A 15638-nucleotide genomic window follows, 5' to 3' on the forward strand; every position below is an offset into this window, starting at 1 on the left:
ACAACAACAGATCGCTAACGCTGTGGCGTCCTTGACGAAGACGGACAGGAGCACTTGGATTGGTCCCCTGGCGCGGCTCACGTTGACGCCTGTCTGCTCCCGGCTGCCCTTGAGGGGGAAGGAGGACGGGATGGGTTAATCGCAGAGATGAATCGCATCGGCGATCCTACAGAGACAATGCATGCGTGTGTGTTCCGGTGTGTGTGTGTGTGTTGAGGATAATTGCATGCCAATTAAAGACCTCTGAGCAGGTCCTGCATTATTATTATTATTATTATTAAAACATACACTAGGCTGCTAAAACATACAGCCGGCTGCTAAAACATACACTAGGCTGCTAAAACATACAGCCGGCTGCTAAAACATACAATAGGCTTCTAAAACATACAGCAGGCTGCTAAAACATACAATAGGCTTCTAAAACATACACTAGGCTGCTAAAACACACAGCAGGCTGCTAAAACATACACTAGGCTTCTAAAACACAGCAGGCTGCTAAAACATACAATAGGCTTCTAAAACACAGCAGGCTGCTAAAACATACAATAGGCTGCTAAAACATACAGCAGGCTGTTAAAACAAATACAGTACACATATTTGGGGAGTGAAGCTGGAGCCATTAGTTGCAGGGAATTAAACTCAACTCATACTGATGGGAGATGTCAACAGTAGAGACCTGGTGGAACTCTATGGCCCCGGGGCTTCAATAGAGCTCTGCAGTCCTGCCCAGTTTGGTGATATACCGCTGGTCCCATTTTTCTGAAAGAAAATGTTTTATCATCAAAACATCAAATGTAGGGTTTATCACATTTTCAAATGATGCACAACAAATAGTCTAATTCTTATGGCATGTTACAGGATCTGAATGATATATCCTCAGATTCATTTAGGGAGGCCTGGGCCCCGTTCCCCGTACCTGGTTCAACTAAGTCGATCAAGATGTCATTATCCAGATTCAGTTAACCCGATGTTTGAAGCCGGGATTTTCCTGTTCCTCGAAGGTGGATTCAGTCTCGTTAACTCAAGCCAGACTTGAGACCCAGGATAAGTGCGCGTGCCCGCCTCAGCCGAGAAGGCAGCAAGTGTCGAGAGCAGAGATCCTGATTCTCTAGCGGCATTGATTGATTAATTGATTTAAAACTTTAGTAACATATTGCAGTACGGCTCAATCGCCTCGCCGACAAGTTAAATGCGTTATCTATAGGCTAATTTTAAGTCCCTCATTACCTCAATCAATCAGATTATATTTCTTTAAACTTGCCTGCTGGATTGAATAATCAAATGAGATCTTGCTAGCGAAAATAATTAGTTAAACTGTTATACAAAATAACGATACGGCTCTCTTCCCATTGATTGATGTATAGTCGATCTTTTACTTATCTCCACTGTGGTGTAACGGGTTCTTCTTTTGACTTTCACGCAGACGACCGGGGTTCGAAACCTAGTCTTCCCCTTCTTTTTGCGATGTAGGAATAATTCAATTTGGTGCACGTTGAGAGCTATATAAAGAATGACATCCTCAATGCATGTAGATTTATAATATTTAACTTGAAACTAGGCTACTTTGGCGTATAATCATTAATATTATATTCCAAAAAATTATATTGGAAACACGGGGTTTCGAACACCGGTCGCTGGGTTGCAGGATTGAGCACTACCGCTGAGCCACTGTGCCAGATGGGATAAATTCATTGTTTATACATTAATGAACGAGACAAGATCCACAATCCACGCATAGACACTTCAATTTTATGCTTGAATGAAACACAATCCAGGCGCTCCATTAAACATCCACAGCGGAGAATATGAAAGGAATCAGAGCCAAACGAGCGATAGGTTTCAATCATTAAAAATATCCCCGCGGGATTCACATTTGCAATGCTGCACGTTGTTAGAATAACCACATAATGTGTACATCGCACCGAGCGAGCGCCACGGTATATATAACGTGCATTATTTAGGACAAAGTGAATTTAGTATCAGCATTTTGGGTCTATTTTACATTTCAAAAGCCCTCTCTGGAAGAATGGAGCACAAAAACGTAATTCAGAATGGTATAAAGCAGATCCTAGACTGTGGGAATAATTTCAGGAAACGCGCTGTCACTTTCTTTGCGGGGGCGTGGCTGTGCTTCATCCGGCTAACTTGAACTTAAACCCTGCTTTCGACCAGGCTCAAACATTTGGATCTGTTGTCATGGTGATTTGGACAATCCAGGTACGGGGAGCCGGAAAGTCCGGCTTAAGTCAGACTTAACCGAAAGTTATCCGGCTAACTCAGTTATCCAGGTACGGGGAACGGGGCCCTGGGAGAGAGAATTGGAATCTGAAATGAAAGACGAGATGTGGCTTGTATTGAGAATATTCATGATAGTTCAAGCAATGCAAGACGTAACCTGATACGATTGTACACACATATTTCCAGAAACGTCACCCCTCTGTGTGGAATGTTTAATGGATGAAGGAACATTGTCTCAGCAATTTCTGAGACAATGTCATAAATTTCATTTAATTTTTATTTATTCGTACATGAAATTGTTACAGTCCAACAGTACATAATAGTTCACTTAATATGCTCCACTAAATTCCATGGCCGAAAGGAACAGGAAGAAGAACATCCTTATTGTACCTGCCCATACACACATACAGTACACTGATAGACTTAAGTGCAATGTTTACCAAACCAAACAATATGTACATACTTATTTTGCAGAAATGGAAACATCAACACAATTAAATTAACATAAATAAATAAATAAATATTGTGTATCTATCAGTTAAATTGCATATTTAGGTTAATTCATTTATACACACAAACACACACATTTATCTATATATTTATATAATGTATTATTCTATATTATACTTCTATATACTATACTATATACAGTAATTGTATAAATTACAATATGTTTGGGATTCATTGTTTGACTTTTTTTTGCTAAGGCTTTTTAATCCAACCCCTCTCACTGCGCTGTTTGAGACTGTGGAACCAGGTAGTGTGCAGGCTAAGCATGAGGCTCAGGCTCATCTCCCTTTCAACACGGTTAGCCAGAAAGTTAAAGCTGCAATCCTGGAAATCTGAAATGGTTCCTACATTTGAAATGATAAGAAATGGTGCATTTATGTAACAGCTTTTATCCAAAGCACTTTACAATTTTGCTCCTCACATTGACCCAAACACTCACACATTCACACACCAACGGCGGAGACAACCATTCAAAGGTGCCAACCTGCTCATTGGGAGCAGTTAGGGGGTTAAGTGTCTTGCTCAAGGGCACTTCGACACGTTGCCCGGGAGGAGTGGGAATTGAACCGGGAACCTTCCACGATTACCAGGCGACTTCTGCTGCCACGTGAGGCGTCCCGTCACCGCATCCGTGCTAGATTCAGCTGCTGGCAAGTGGGTTGTAAAAAGAAGATTTTTTTTATTAATTATGAAAACAATAAAAAAAAGATACATATAAATAAATTTTTTGCATTTTTGCATTTCTTTTTTACGAGATGTTTAATTCAATTTAAACGCAGTGGTGTGTATATTATGGCTTTTGTATCACGGATAGGTTAATCCATAAAAACGCAAGATACTCTCATAGAGGTGCGAGTGAAAAAAGCCCAAAGGCATCCTCTGGGTTGTTTAGCAGGACCAGTCAGGGATAAAGGGGTGGAGATGACTACAGAGCTCTATGGCTGAATTTATGTCTACGATGACAAGCACTTTATGTAATTGTTTATCAGAGTGCATGCAGTACAGTACAGAGAGAGAGAGAGAGAGAGAACATTGCACATTATGTGTGGGCATTGGCACAGGATGGGCTTCCATGAATGAGTTGTTTGGATTGTGAGTGAGTGTGTTGGATTGTGTGACTGTTCTGCTGGAGGGACCCTTTCTCACGTTCTCCAGCCCCAGGCCGTTGTTACTGCCGTGGCTAGATGTAAAGCTCAATTATTCATTAATTATTTAGTTTCAGTCGGCTGAGCAGATAATCCAGTGGGATAGCAGGGATTTGATTCTAATTGATGCTCAAATTACAACCTCCATGACTGAAGCCCCGCCCCGCCTCTGGGACTAGCCCAGTCTGGATTGAGACGCAGAGATTTCCTCTGTGCTGTAGCTTCACTGGGGCTGATGCAGGTCAATGGTGATTGGTAGGTGGAGATTGGTTTCTCTTTAAAATGGATTGAATATCAGCGTAAACTAATTTAATATGTGAAGAAGTTGCCTTTGAGAACCAATGGTTCTCGAGCCGTAATGGCACATGGGGCAGGAGCCTATCTCCTGTTTCCGTAGCGTGAGGCAGCTTGATGTACAAGTACACCCCTTGGACATGACGCTAGTATGTCACAAGGACTTCCCCCCAAACCAACCCTTGATGCTGAGTGTCAAGCAAGGAGGCTATGGGTACCATTTTTAAATAGTCTTTGGTATGACTCGGCCGGGGCTTGAACTCCCAGCCTCCCGAACTCAGGGCGGACACTCTACCCACGAGGCCACTGAGCCGGTTTTAATTTAATATGTGAGCCACACCATAAAGGTGCTAACACAGTCATGAAGTACAGAGTGCATACACATACTATGGACTACCGGCGAGGCAAGAAGGAGCCCCCGACTCCCATCACTATCCGAGGGGAGGAGGTGGAGATGGTGGAGACCTGGGTTCCTGGGAGTACACTTGAACAATTAACTGGACTGGTCGGACAACACAGTACAGGAAGGGACAGAGCAGGTTGTTCTTCCTGAGGAGTCTTGGATCCTTCAACGTGTGAAATAGGCTGCTGCAGTCGTTCCAGTGCCAGTCTGTAGTGCCCAACAACGTCCTCTTTTTCGTGGTGGTATGCTGAGGGGGTAACATCAACTCAAGGGACACTAACAAACTGAACAGGTGGTGAGGAAGGCTAGCTCTGTAGTGGGAGTCAAACCATACAAACTAAAGGTGGCTGCGGAGAGGAGGATAAGAAAGAAACTGGACGCTATCTTGGATAACCCCTCCCACCCACTCTACCCGTAGACCTATTTTCAGAAATTCCACCTAAAGGTACATGCCCAAGTAAATGGAAGATTGCTCCACTTCTACAAGGTCAATTAGCATGTTCTTGGTATCTAGGGACATCTAGGGACCTGGGGGTATGTATTCCCAGTGTCTGTTACTAGGCTTGAGTAAATTGTGATGAAACAAAGGAAAATATAAATAATGATATTTTTTTTGCATCTTTGCCGGTGAATAACACCATGTTACAACGCGCAGGTGATTGATTGAATGACATTTTTATTAACAGATTGCAGAATGGGTACAATAAAGTACAGCTCAATACCCATTTTCAATTCATAATGAATTGTAAGTAAGGGTGCAATTAGCCCAAGGTCTTGCTGAATAGGCTACTGTATTTAAAGGCATCATACAATTATCCGGTACCTTGGCTTAATGGATCAATGGGTATAACTCTAGGATATTGTCTGCTGTGAATGACATGTTCAAGGGCAAAAATAAAGACCATGACTAATTCAGTGTCTAGTGCATGTGGGTTGTGTCACAGTCCTCTGCGTCACTTTGTTAGACTGTTGCATTGCAGCCGGTCGGGGTCAAGAATCACCTGCGTCACAGGTGACATCAGTGGCTGATAATTGTGTGCAGTAAATATACACTCATAACACAGCTAGTTACGTGGAGCCTATAATATGCGCATGACCCTACTGTAATTACACAGCGCTGTAGGTGTCTACTTGTGCATATATTTGATTAAAGTGTGCCTTGATCCGTCAATGTGTACATAATATCCATATGCCCTCATCCCTCATGGATCTATCTAAATAGGTGCTTCATATCCATTTGAAGCCACTTGGGTTATTGACTAACCTCGCTTCGCCATGACAGCATGAGAAGTGCACCTGCTCAATTGCTCACATTCAGGTCCTGATGGGACAATTGTAGGAGTTGCACGATTGGTCATAGTCCCTCCTCTTTTACCTCCCTCTAACTTGTTCTCTGCATTCTCGCCGATCCATTCATGTTCAAGTCAAGTCAAGTCAAGAGTTTTAATTGTCACAGCATACAAGTATACAATGAAATGCGGGTGGTCTTGCCCGCGACGATGTGCAATACAGTGGTACAACATATAATAGAATCCAATAAAAAAACAACATTGTGCAATAAACAGGTAACAGGTAACATGGTGTGACATCTCGGTATCTGTACATAGTATTTACAGAGCATATAGGACATGCTAGGTAGCTTTAGTAGTGCAATACACTGTTCCTGTTGTTATACTAATTTAAAGTGGCCTTTCCTCTTGGCCATAAGTGTGCGTGTGTGCGGCGTGAGTGTGTGCCCGCTCGTGTTAAAGTGGCTGCTAATGTGTGAGCGTGCACAGCGTGCGTGTCGTGTGTGTGCTTGTGTGTGGATAGTTCAGTGTTCTGTGGCACTCAATGTTCATTGTTCAAGGCTCTGATGGCCTGGGGGAAGAAGCTGAGCCTAAGCCTCTCCGTCCTAGTAGCTGGGGTTCACAGGCGTCTGCCTGACCTCAGCAGCTGGAACACGCTGTTATTGGGGTGGTGGGGGTCTTTCATTATTCTGCAGGCTCTGGAATTGCACCTCTTGTTGTATAGAACCTGCAGGGGAGGTAGCGCACCACTCTCTGTAGGGCCTTCTTGTCCTGTGCCGTGCTGTTTCCATACCAGGCAGTGATGTTTCCGGTCAAGATGCTCTCTACAGCTCCTGAGTAGAAGGACTGGAGTATCTTCCCCGATACTCTGAACTTCCTTAACTGTCTCAGGTGGTAGAGGCGCTGCTTCGCTTTCTTTACTACTGTGTCTATGTGTGTTGACCATGTCAGATCCTCTGAGATGTGGACCCCCAGGTACTTAAATCTGCTCACCCTGTCCACGGTAGCCCCGTTAATCATCAGTGGTGTGTGTGTCTCCTGCTGTCCTCTCCTATAATCCACGATCAGCTCCTTGGTTTTACCAATGTTCAGGAGCAGGCTGTTGTCCTGGCACCAGCGTTCCAGTACCTCAACCTCCTCCCGGTAGGCCTTCTCGTCGTTGTCCGAGATCAGCCCCACCACCACCGTGTCGTCTGCGAACTTCACTATGGAGTTGGAGCTGAACTTGGCCACACAATCGTGTGTGTAGAGTGAGTACAGCAGGGGGCTTAGAACACAGCCCTGGGGGGACCCGATGCTCAGGGTGATGGTGTTGGAGGTCTGACCCCCCACCCTGACCGCCTGGGGTCTTTCACTCAGAAAGTCCAGTACCCAGGCGCTCAGGGCGGAGCTCAGACCCAGCTCGATCAGCTTGTCCACCAGTCTGGTGGGGACTATGGTGTTGAACGCTGAGCTGTAGTCAATGAACAACAGTCTCACATAGCCCCCCTTCTGACGGTCAAGGTGGGAGAGAGTGCTGTGCAGTACCTGGGAGACCGCGTCGTCAGTGGACCTGTTTGTCCTGTATGCAAATTGCATAGGGTCCATATCACTGGGGAGGGAGGCACAAATGTGGTCCTTGACCAGCCTCTCGAAACATTTCATGACCACAGAGGTGAGTGCCACCGGTCTGTAGTCATTTGGACATCTATGCCTCTTTCTGCCGTTTCCTTTGTTGCCGTTCTCCCGCTTGATTTCTGTTAGCCATTCTGGGCATAAAGTGTCTCCAAACTCCTCTTTGAGTCCGGAGTTTAGGTCCATAAGTGTCTGGCGGTCGTATGACAATCCCGCCAGTGATGTTTTAATAAAAAAAGTAGAAAAAACAAACATAATAGCTAAAAATGTGCACAATCGTCGCGGGGCTAAACCAAAGGCGACTGACCTTCCATTATGCTCCTGGCTTGGAAAAAACTAAGAAATACACATAGCCTGACCCACATACCACAAGGGCTGTTCATAACAAGCAGAACAATGTGCATACTGCATTCTGCTCCCTAGAGAGACAAGGATTCAGAAAGAATGACAGACAGACAGACAGACAGAGAGAGAGAGAGACAGACAGGATAGACAGTAGGGGTGTGCAGAGACATCATTATCTGTATCTGTATTTGTTCAACCAACAAAATTATCTGTATCTGTATCTGTATTCGGAGAGAGAGGGACGGGGGAGACAGAGAGAGATGATTGTAACAAAGGCCAAATTATTGTCATGTGGCCAAAAGGTTGTCTTGGCGTGATTTCTGTAACATCAATCAATCAATCAAATTTATTTATTTATATAGCACATTTAGACATGACACTTGTCAACCAAAGTGCTTCACAGTAAGTCGCATAGCTAGAAACAAAGAAAAGTGTTAAAGTATAGAATAAACAGAAAATATAAACAACCAACGGATAGACAAGGAAACAAAACAACACCTCAGCAAGCAAGGCAAGTGAGTCAGGGAAGGCCAGGGAGTCAGTGGCGTAGCGGAGGCCCCCGCTACCCCCGCGGTGCGGGGGGGCCCCGGAGTTTAGGGGGCCCCGCCCCCACTGTAGGCTATCCTCTTAGATTTCGTAACAAACAGTATGTTTCTGTGGGGCTGCAGCTGGATGCATCTCGCGCAGAGGGCGGGGCCCCCCCTCCCTGCTATGTTGTAATTATTTGCTCACCTGTGATAGGGCTAGCCGGCTGACTAATGTTCATTGGCAGGCTGGGCAGCGTTGCCGTTCAAAACACAGCGGTAAGAAAAACAAGATGAGAGCGAAAGCCAAACAGGAGACGGCAAAGCTACGAAAAAGAACATCATTGTTTCAGCAGGCAGCAAAGGTATACTGACTCTAACGTTACTGAAGATGCATTGGCAGTAAGCTCCCCACCTCAACCCCCCGGTCAGCTCCGAGTCCAGGCAGACAGACAGCCCAGCCAGGCCCACAGCCACGCTACAGCCGCCGAGACAGGTTAGAAGAATAGAACGTTTTATTCGCCATAACCAGTATGCTACTACAGGTTACATGTACGGTTACATTGTTTGTGTCGCTCTGCAGAGCTGAGCGTGAAGGTGCTCCCATAGTCGAGCGGACTGTACGCGGACTGGGCAGTGGTCGTTGTTGTTATTATTATATCACTTATCTTAGCACCCCCGAGTGCTCCCACGGGCCGAATATTGCCCCGATCCTCGCGAGATTAAATCCACGGGTACCTCTCGGCGTGCCGAAGCTTTTCCTAAATCACTTCCATCATCGAAAACGAGGGGAAAAGGTCGGCTCGTGACCCTGAAGATTTTGCGGGATTTTAAAAACGCTGTATTAAGTGAGCCTATTATAGGATCCACGCGAGCTTTCTACCGTGGGTACATCTGGGCGTCCCGCAACTATTACTCATTCACATGTAGCCCCGAAAATGCTTAGAAAAGGAAAGCTGAAAGCGTGGAATAAACTCGCCGAAACGGAAAAGTGTCCCACGGGCGCGCCGTGATTCCGATCCGCGTGAAAATATTCACGGGCATAGAGGAGACCGTGGGACACCTTTTTGCAACCGAATATGTGTCTCGAATTTGCTCCCACGCGGCGAAAAAAAAGGCTACATTTTCCCACTTTATTATTGATTTAGGGGAGTGGGCGGGGCCTCATGGTCTGCTCTGCGGGGGGGCCCGACATATTGCGCAACGCCACTGCAGGGAGTATAGTATGTAGATGGGTTTTGAGTTTCGATTTAAAAGACTCGATGGAGAGGGCAGATTTGATGGACATGGGGATGCTGTTCCAGAGGTCAGGGGCTGCGACAGCAAAAGCACCCCCCCCCCCCCCAGACTTGATATTGGACTTACGGGTGGTTAGGAGACCCTTTTCAGCCGATCTGAGTGCCCTGACGTTGGTATTGGGGGTGAGGAGGTCTGCTAGGTAAACAGGGGCCTTACCATTAAGGGCTTTGTAAACTAATAGGAGAACCTGTGGAGGGAGGCAAGAACAGGGGTGATGTGAGCTCTCTTCTGGGTACCTGTGAGAAGTCTAGCCGCAGCGGTTTGGGGTAGTTGTAACATTAGTCTTTAGTTGGCCATGTCAGTTGATTGAACATCCCACAACTGAGTTCATTTTCCTACTTAGTTATTTATCCAGTGCAGTTGTTTATCTGAACCATTGGCAACTGTGAATATTCCTACATGGAAACGTCAGTAGGCCTAAATCAGCCAAACGTCAGTAGGCCTAAATCATCCAAACGTCAGGAGACCTAAATCAGCCACACGTCAGTAGGCCTACATCAGCCAAAGTGGAAAGAAACCAGCTCCCTCCAAGCTGTCCAGGTTTTACATCATGTAGGCTATGTGGAACTGGTACATGGAATACTTTGAAATTATTCATGAAAAAGTTAAAGTGGGACTTCCAGTTTATGCTCAGATTGGATGGCGGTGTAGCTTTTCCGAGCTCTGTCACCACTTCACTTTTATATTGATTATGACGTAAATTTTACGACATACTTTCACATGATACATCGTAGAGATGGCGAAACAAATATCGAACAAGATGGGGACATTAAATGAGGTGGACGTTGAATGTATCAGGTCTTTTTTCCATGCTGAGCTCGATGCTAGCATGCTCCAGCTAACCAACAGACTGGACTCACTCCAGGAGGATGTAGCTAGCGCGACCACGTGGCTCTCTAGGGTGGAAGAAGGGATGGCAGAGGTTGCGGTCGTAGCTGAAACCAACTCCACGAGATCTCAGCGATTGAAGATAAATTCCTTTTTTAGGACCGGAATAGAAGGTGCAAAGTCAGAATTTACGGCTTGCCCGAGAACATTGAAAACGATGCACCGTTTAGGCTCATTTAGGCCGGTAAGTGTTCTCAACCAAGATTATAAGCTCTTTACGCATATACTGGCAAAGCGAATAGAGGGACTTTTACCACAAATCATCAGCCTAGATCAGACAGGTTTTGTTCGCCAAAGACAAATGCAAGACAACATCAGACGGACCTTACATGTAATTAATATAAAAGAGCATAATTTAGAGGCAGTGTTGGTGGGGCTGGACGCTGAAAAAGCCTTTGACTGTGTGAATTTGTCATTTTTATATAGGGTTTTGGATACATTTGGCTTTCATAGCAGTTTTATTAAAACAATACAGGCTCTTTATGATAAACCAAGGGCAATAATTAAGATAAATGGGACAGTGTCTAGTTATTTTGGACTAGAACGCGGGACTAGGCAGGGTTGTCCAATTAGTCCCTTATTGTTCGCAGTTTTTATTGAACCCCTGAGTCAGTGGATTATACAGAATACAAATATTAAAGGGATAGATATGAAGGGGGGAGAACAAAAAATGTCCTTATTCGTGGACGATGTATTCGTGTATTTATCAAGCCCAGAACATTCACTTAAACAGTTATTTTCGCTTTTAGAACAATATGGGTCATTCTCCGGGTATAAATTTAATGTAACGAAAACGAAATTCTTAGTTTTAAATATAGCCCTTCAAGAAATATAAAGACGAAATTGAAATTACAATGGGAAGCAGAAACCATGAGATATTTGGGAGTAAATATACTAAAGATCTGTCAAAGTTGTTCGCCATTAACTTCCTTCCCTTGAATCAAAAGATTAAAGAAGACATAAGGAGATGGGATCCAATACCTCTTCTGAATTTTGGATCGCGAATTGAATCGATAAAAATGAATATTTTGTGGGAGCTCCAGTAGCTCACCGCATATCTCGGCGCTATTTCTGCGTCGGGAAAAACCGTGCTGCGTCACGGATCTGGTGGACTCCGAGTTCGATTCCCGGACCCGCCGTCATTTACCAGAATGTCTTCCCCTGCTCTATGTCCCGTTTCACCCTGTATCTGTCGGTCATGCTTGACCAGAAAAGCGATAAACGCTAGGGGTCAGCAACCTTTTTGACATGAAGTGCCTGTTTGAAATATAGTTGTAACTAGTGTGCCATATCAACAATATTCCATGCATCGTAATTTTTTTTCCTCATAATCAGGTATTTTTTATGATAATTTTTACATTGTTACATCATTTAGAGCCATATGAAATCCGTTTAATTATTTTCCAAATTCCATTTTATTTTTTCCCAAATTCCGTTTTTTCCGTTTTAATATTTCAGAATTCTGTATTTTGCTTTTTATGCTCATTTTACCATCAGAAATAGTGTCTAATAAGTGGGAATGAATAAATGTCCACAATTGAATATGATATAACAGTCCATTTAATGTTTTTAAGTGCTGCAACTCAGAAATACAGTTCAATTTTACACAATACTTTTCAAATAATATTGTGACAAAATAAAAATACACATTTCAAGTGTAAACAATAGATACAGCTAGCTACTACTGACATTATCACAATGACAATGTCAGTAGCCTAGCTATTATATTGTGATGAAATATAGTAATGCATAATTTAGGCACCTTTAGTTTAGTTTATTTCGTTTATAAAGGACAGTGTATAATGACAATCGTTTGCATTAAACAAATGGATGAGTGCACCAGATTTAGCAAGAAGCTATCATTTCCATCTAATATAGTCCTATGTACTGTAACGTTTCATAGCTATTCAAGTTTATTTAGATTATAAAGGGCAGTGTATAATGACAATCGTTTGCATTAAACAAATGGATGAGTGCACCAGATTTAGCAAGAAGCTATCATTTCCATCTAATATAGTCCTGGCTATGTACTGTAACGTTTCATAGCTATTTAAGTTTATTTAGATTATAAAGGGCAGTGTATAATGACAATCGTTTGTATTAAACAAATGGATGAGTGCACCAGATTTAGCAAGAAGCTATCATTTCCATCTAATATAGTCCTATGTACTGTAACATTTCATAGCTATTTAAGTTTATTTAGATTATAAAGGGCAGTGTATAATGACAATCGTTTGCATTAAACAAATGGATGAGTGCACCAGATTTAGCAAGAAGCTATAATTTCCATCTATAGTCCTATGTACTATAACGTTTCATAGCTAAGTTTATTTAGATTATAAAGGGCAGTGTATAATGACAATCGTTTGCATTAAACAAATGGATGGGTGCACTAGATTTAGCAAGAAGCTATCATGTCCTAACGTTATAGCTATTTAATCACAATAGTGTCGCAAGTGTTTTTGTGGCTCCAGTCCACGGAACGTTGACAGAATTAGCAAAACACCTTATCGCCGGAGGCATAAAAGTCATTCGGATACTGCTCTGCTCTGAATTGAGGGCTTATTGGGGAATTTCTTAGCTTCTTGACGATGTTAACACCGAAGCAGCGAGACGCTTGGAGACTGCTGTGTTGTGTGTAACCCACTCTAGCGTCCGCCTCCCCGGTCGCGTGTGCACCAAATGTTCCACCCAAAAACGGAATTTCAGTCCAGATTAGGCCAAATTCTGCAATATTCCACGTTTTGCAGTTGATTCCATTTTTATTGGTTAATTCCGCGATTCCGTCCGCGATTCCGTGAACGCGGATTTCATATGGCTCTACATCATTATTGTTATTGTTATTATTAACAATATTATTATGATGGTTGTATTAACCCTAAATCTGAGTTGGGGTGGGGGTGCAATGCAGACAAACAGTTCTGTTTCATTATGGCTTACGCTCAGCATCATTCTGCACTGTACTTCACTTTGTGCACGAGCACTGAATAAAAAATTCCACCATGTACCTTTACATCCCAACATTCGTCTGGCCACACCCCCATCCGCTTACCTTCATAAGCAGGTGTGTGGTCACCTACTCGCCCCCTTCTTCACTTTCACCACAAGGAAGTGCCTTCGGTAGATCCCACACTTGACGAGGTTGTTAGCTGAAGAAAGTTGAGACGTGTTTACATTGTTGCTTGTTTTTTTCTTCTCTCATAATATTCAACAGAAAAAAACTAAGTCATAATGTCTACTTCGGAGGGTCGCGCTCGCAACGCCACTCTTCACCAGCGGTTCTCCATTGCCGCCTCCGTCGTGCGTCTTGGAGCGGGGCTGAGACCTCTCTCGTGGTTGGCAGCCACGCCCGGTAGGCGTCCGATGGGTAGTTTGCCTCTCCAAGGAGCCGGTGCACCAGTACCGTCTCCTGTGCGATGGCCTGGTTCCGGCTCTGGTTCCTCTGCTTCCGGGGAATCGTCCGCTGTTGGGGGGCCGGTTCCCTTGGTTGCGGGGGATTTGAGACGCAAACTTTTTGCGTCAGCTCACTCCCGTCGCAAGATGGTGGCTTGCAGACGCGAACGGCCTGGTTTTGGTGAGTTGCTGGAGCCAGATGAGGATGCGTCGGTCTCTACATGCCCGATGGAGACAGAGGACTACATGATAGAGGCGGACGGGTTCTTGTTTGAAGGCCCGGTGGAGACATCTTCCCTGCCTGTCCAGGTAACACTGGAGGGGGGTGAGATGTCTCCTTGGGGTTCCTCGTTCGAAGATGTTGGGGTAGAACCTCTGACTCGTCGGCGGGATGCCCTGCTATCAGCCACATCAGAATGTGGCTCCTTGACCAGTAGCCTGCTGCATGTGAGGGACGCGGGCTCGGAGGAGGAAAGTATGCAGGGGGAACTGCGTGCTTTGTTTCCCGAGCTCATGGCGGCGGCGGCAGTCGCAAACGGCGTGCCGCTGCCGCAGCCACTGCCTGTTCCTGTCCCTGATGATCTCATAGGTCATCTATGGCAACGTCGCCCGGTGAGAGGGGTGGACGTTGTCTACCCATTTTTCCCCTCAATGGCGGCCTATGTCCGTCAGGGCCAGGTGGTCTCCCACATCATAGGCCTTACTCCTGCCTACGTGCAAGTCACACGGGTGGCTGGTTTGGTCAACGGTATGAAGGAGGGCGTGCCACGGCTTGATAGGCCGATGGCGGCGCTCCTTTGTCCGGAGGTGGTGTGGGAGCCGTTACAGAAGCCGGTTCCCCAAGGGAAATCGGCGAGGCGGTTGGCATATTGGAGCGACCAGTCATTTATCACCGGAACACAATCTCTAGCTGCCGCGTCTAACATCGCGCAGCTGGCGAGATTCATGTCCGGGATATTGACGGGCGGCACGGAGCTGACTGTACAACATGACCAGCTCGCCCAGTCGGCAGGAGCCATCCTGCATCTGACTCAGCCGCAGGCTATAGCCACTGGGAAAGTGCGCACCCTGGCAACTCTGACCCAGCGGCACCTTTGGCTGGAGCAGGCTCGTGTGCCGGAGAAGAAGAGAATCCCACTTCTGACGGCACCCCTCTCCGATGCTGGACTATTCGGGACGGCCCTGCAGTTGATGACCTCAACCTGTAGAGAGATGCAGGAGGAGCGCTCCGTGCTCCAGCCTCATTTCCCCCCTCCCGATGTCGCCGATGGAGTCAGACGGCTGCCACGTCGTCGAGGATCCTCCGCCGTGGCCGCCGCTGCCACCACCGCCACAGCTGGACCTTCAGTGAAGAAGGCCAGGAGGAGAGAGGGCGCCTCCGCTACGACAGCTGGCCCATCTACGCCCGGAGGCGACGGTAGGGATCGTCGAGACCAGCCGCCGATCGTTTACCGTCCCTCCGGGGCTCCCCGAGCTGGCAAATCCCGAGCGGCTCGTGGCAGGCGTCGCTAAGACCCAGTGACTTTTTCCCCCTGTGGTCTCCCCCTGTTCCCTTCCCGACCCGCTATGATTTTGTTCAAAAATAAAGAGTCCCCGCTAAAGGGGGACTGTATTTTTTGTTAACAAACTGTGTGTTTATTCACCAAACATATGATGGGGTTGCAACGTGTGAATCTTCGCTAGTATGGGTTGATAG

Source organism: Notolepis coatsorum (genome assembly GCF_963971535.1).
Source record: "Notolepis coatsorum genome assembly, chromosome: 17".
Taxonomy (NCBI): domain Eukaryota; kingdom Metazoa; phylum Chordata; class Actinopteri; order Aulopiformes; family Paralepididae; genus Notolepis; species Notolepis coatsorum.